Genomic DNA, 5,000 nt, shown 5'->3' on the forward strand with positions numbered 1-5,000 from the left:
GCCACCAATTGATTCATGCTAATGCTAAACAGTGCTTATTAATTAGATTAGATAATTATAATTAATAGCAATTAAAAAACTCCGCCCCCTAAAATGTATATTTTATGTCACACGTCATCGTTATAATGACAGGACTGTTCTGAGCCACCAATCAGGGTTATGCTCATTTTTTGTGCTAATAAGCAGTTAGGGTTATGCTAAACCAGTTAGTGTCAAGCTGTCAGAGTTACGCTAACAACAATCTGCGTTACAGAATTACCAAATATGGTCATGCTAATTCCACTGGAATTTATACTTCATGCTAATATCAATTACAATGATGCTAACACCAGCAGGAGTGATGAACTCATGGCAGGAAAGATTCAGCTGCAAAAAAAGAAGATGGTTATGCTAATAACATCTGAGGCTATTTCTACCAGGTGATGAAGCACCCATGATGCATTGCAGCACACTCACAGTGTGGCGTGAGTCACCGCGGCACTTTGAAGCGTGTAACGAAATGTCAAACAAACGGCAAACAAGGTTTCTCAAGATTGAGTCAGAACACACACACACACACACACACACACACAGTCTTGTTGTCTTCTGAGTGCTTTTAGAAGGCAGTGTGTTTTTGTGTTTTTGAGAAACGCTTCAAAGGTAGTGAGATGTCACCATGTTGCCATGGTTACCGAAATGCTAACAATCACCGGCGCTAAAGCTTGTTATGTGAAATGCAACAAAACATCGTTAGGAAAATGGTGATGTAACGGCGGTGTAATACGGTATTACATCAAATAATTAAAAATAACAGCAGGACGTTTCACTGCTCCAAAAAAATATTCAGATTTACATTTCATTTACATTTTCAATATAAAACATTCACATTTCAGGAGCTGAGGGACTTTCCAGAACACTTTAGCCGAATATATCCACAGACTCTGAGGAGACGTCATAGCGTCCAAATTAAAGACAATAACTTACTTCAGTAATTAATATAATCACTTACATTATTAAAATGTTTCTCTAGCTAGTGCTACACTCCAGGAGTTGCATGCTAAGCATATCTCGCTAGCTAATGTGTCTGTAAGACAAGGTTGCTAGCTAGCATTACACACACAGTCTGGAGTGTAGCTAAAAAGATAGCACGCAATGCTAAACAAACCTGAAGCTAAATATCAATCAGTATTAAATTTAGCTAGCTGGACAGCATGCTAATCAGCATATTAAGAGTGAATAACGTTTTTTAAAGGCTTGTGTGATATAAATAAAATTAAAAGAAGATCAGATGTTTCTCAGTCTCTAACAGAACATGAACTAAACACTCCGTAGCTAGCTAGCTAACCGCTCTATAAGAAAAGGTCTTACATGTCTATCTAGCTGACTAGTGCTCTTCTTCGGGCCGTGTCCCAATCTGAGTTTTAGGTCAAGGTGACTTTAAACAGAATGAAAGGAAATGAAAACTTCCACTTTCACTTGGCACATTTTCACCAGACAAAATTGTCAAAGGAGATAAGAACATCAAGGAGACCCAATTTCTCTCTCTCTCTCTCTCTCTGTCTCTCTCTCTCTCTCTCTCTCTCTCTCTCTCTCTCTCTCTCTCTGTCTCTCTCTCTCTCACACACACACACACACACACTTTCTCAAGGGTACACTTTGACAGGCAGGTCTTAAGTGACTCAATTAATTTGAGTAAGTGTAACAGGTTTCCCCGGGGATGTGTGTGTGTGTGAGTGTGTGTGTGCGTGTGAGTGTGTGTTTCTCTCACACTCACACGCACACACACACTCACACACACATTAAAATGAGATTTTAATATTCATGAGCTATGTTTAGTTGCTCATTAATTAATCATGAGTATCAGAGTTCTGACCAAATACTTGGAATGAAAGGGGAGGAGTCACAAATCACACTGTGGTCCCTACGTAGTACACTAGTGTATAGTCATGCCCTAATGCTGAGTGGAAAATATCCAGAATGGTCATGTTCTCCCATGATACACACACACACACACACACACACACACACAAATATATCACCATTAATAAACACATGACACAACCAAAAGAAGACAAAAAAACACCCAAGCACAAACAGTACACAAAGATATACATGTAACACACACACACGTTTGTGTTTTTCTGCATATGTGTGTGTGTGGGAAAGGGTCTTGCTGTTGCCATGGTGATGGCTGTGATGTATGTGGGATCCTCAGCCACGGCAAGGTCACGGGGTCAACGGTTAGAGAAGTGCCCTTATAAGGGCACGAGAGGAGAGCACAAAGATTTACAGTCTTTTACTCTGTGTGTGTGTGTGTCTGTGTGCGTGTGTGTGTGTGTGTCTGTGTGCGTGTGTGTGTCTGTGTGCGTGTGTGTCTGTGTGCGTGTGTGTCTGTGTGCGTGTGTGTGTCTGTGTGCGTGTGTGTGTCTGTGTGCGTGTGTGTGTCTGTGTGCGTGTGTGTCTGTGTGCGTGTGTGTGTGTGTGTGTCTGTGTGCGTGTGTGTCTGTGTGCGTGTGTGTGTGTGTGTCTGTGTGCGTGTGTGTGTCTGTGTGCGTGTGTGTCTGTGTGCGTGTGTGTGTGTGTGTCTGTGTGCGTGTGTGTGTCTGTGTGCGTGTGTGTGTGTGTGTCTGTGTGCGTGTGTGTGTGTGTGTGCGTGTGTGTGTGTGTGCCAAACTTAAAATATCAGTCGATTTCTGCCTGGTTTAAATTCCCATCAGCTTTCTTTCAGAATTGATTATGTGCACACACACACACACACACAGCAGGCTAATATCGACATGAGTGTGGAGAGGCCCCATAAAGCAGCAGTGGATCGACAGGATGATGTTTTAAAGACAGATTTATAATCGCTCTTAAAAACCCGACTAAAATGGCATCAATATCTTTTTTTTTTGGTTGCCATGGCAACTGCACGTGTACGTCCCTTCAAATAAAACAACAAATCCACAAATGTACAAAGAAATCCAACAATTTAAAAAACAAGACATAATTAATAAATAACAATAATAATCACCGAAGGAGTCAAGGGGGGTTAGAGAGAGAGGGGGGTAGAGAGAGGGGATAGAAAGGGAGGTGAAGAGAGGGGGGTAAAGATAGAGAGAGTGGGTAGAGTGGGTATAGAGAAAGGGGGTATAGAGAGGGGGGGTATAGAGAGAGTGGGTATAGAGAGAGTGGGTATAGAGAGAGTGGGTATAGAGAGAGTGGGTATAGAGAGGGGGGGTATAGAGAGGGGGGGTATAGAGAGAGTGGGTATAGAGAGGGGGGGTATAGAGAGAGTGGGTATAGAGAGGGGGGTATAGAGAGAGTGGGTATAGAGAGGGGGGGTATAGAGAGTGTGGGTATAGAGAGAGTGGGTATAGAGAGTGTGGGTATAGAGAGGGGGGTATAGAGAGAGTGGGTATAGAGAGGGGGGGTATAGAGAGAGTGGGTATAGAGAGAGTGGGTATAGAGAGAGTGGGTATAGAGAGTGGGTATAGAGAGAGTGGGTATAGAGAGTGGGTATAGAGAGTGGGTATAGAGAGTGTGGGTATAGAGAGAATGGGTATAGAGGGGGGGGTATAGAGAGAGTGGGTATAGAGAGAGTGGGTATAGAGAGGGGGGGTATAGAGAGAGGGGGTATAGGGAGAGAGGGTATAGAGAGGGGTATAGAGAGTGTGGGTATAGAGAGTGTGGGTATAGAGAGAGTGGGTATAGAGAGGGGGGGTATAGAGAGTGTGGGGTATAGAGAGGGTATAGAGAGAGTGGGTATAGAGAGTGTGGGTATAGAGAGTGTGGGTATAGAGAGTGTGGGTATAGAGAGAGTGGGTATAGAGAGTGTGGGTATAGAGAGAGTGGGTATAGAGAGGGGGGTATAGAGAGAGTGGGTATAGAGAGAGTGGGTATAGAGAGAGTGGGTATAGAGAGAGTGGGTATAGAGAGTGTGGGTATAGAGAGAGTGGGTATAGAGAGTGTGGGTATAGAGAGAGTGGGTATAGAGAGTGTGGGTATAGAGAGTGTGGGTATAGAGAGAGTGGGTATAGAGAGTGTGGGTATAGAGAGGGGTATAGAGAGTGTGGGTATAGAGAGGGGGTATAGAGAGAGTGGGTATAGAGAGGTGGGTATAGAGAGTGTGGGTATAGAGAGAGTGGGTATAGAGAGTGTGGGTATAGAGAGAGTGGGTATAGAGAGTGTGGGTATAGAGAGTGTGGGTATAGAGAGAGTGGGTATAGAGAGAGTGGGTATAGAGAGGGGGGGTATAGAGAGTGTGGGTATAGAGAGAGTGGGTATAGAGAGAGTGGGTATAGAGAGAGTGGGTATAGAGAGGGGGGGTATAGAGAGTGTGGGTATAGAGAGTGTGGGTATAGAGAGAGTGGGTATAGAGAGGGGGGGTATAGAGAGTGTGGGTATAGAGAGAGTGGGTATAGAGAGGGGGGGTATAGAGAGTGTGGGTATAGAGAGAGTGGGTATAGAGAGGGGGGGTATAGAGAGAGTGGGTATAGAGAGAGTGGGTATAGAGAGGAGGTATAGAGAGAGTGAGATGGAAAGAAAAACAAAAAAGGACAAAAAAATCCTGAATGAAATAATAAAATAGAATAAAAATACAAGGAGAGAAAAATAAAATGTGAAGCAAAATTTGAGTAAATGAAAGTGACAGTTACACACCGAAATACACACACACACACACAGACAGACACACACACACACACAGACACACACACACACACAGACACACACACAGACACACACACAAACACACACACACACACAGACAGACACACACACACACACACAGACAGACACACACACACAGACACACACACAGACACACACACAGACACACACACAAACACACACACACACACAGACAGACACACACACACACACACACACACAAACACACACACACACACACACAGAAACACACACACAGAAACACACAGACACACACGCACACACACACACAGAAACACACACACACACAGGTGTATAATAAAGTGTGTGTATTGTTCTGCAGCTGTACTGATCATCCTCTAGGACTCTGT

General features: G+C 43.7%; 1 protein-coding gene across 4 annotated transcripts in view; it reads right to left on the reverse strand.

The window, feature by feature from the left end:
- Positions 1-5,000, reverse strand: part of slc8a1b (solute carrier family 8 member 1b) — a 72,831-nt gene that overhangs the window by 30,446 nt on the left and 37,385 nt on the right. The gene's annotated exons all lie outside the window — the stretch shown is intronic.

Source organism: Hemibagrus wyckioides, linkage group LG09 (genome assembly GCF_019097595.1).
Source record: "Hemibagrus wyckioides isolate EC202008001 linkage group LG09, SWU_Hwy_1.0, whole genome shotgun sequence".
Taxonomy (NCBI): Eukaryota; Metazoa; Chordata; class Actinopteri; order Siluriformes; family Bagridae; genus Hemibagrus; species Hemibagrus wyckioides.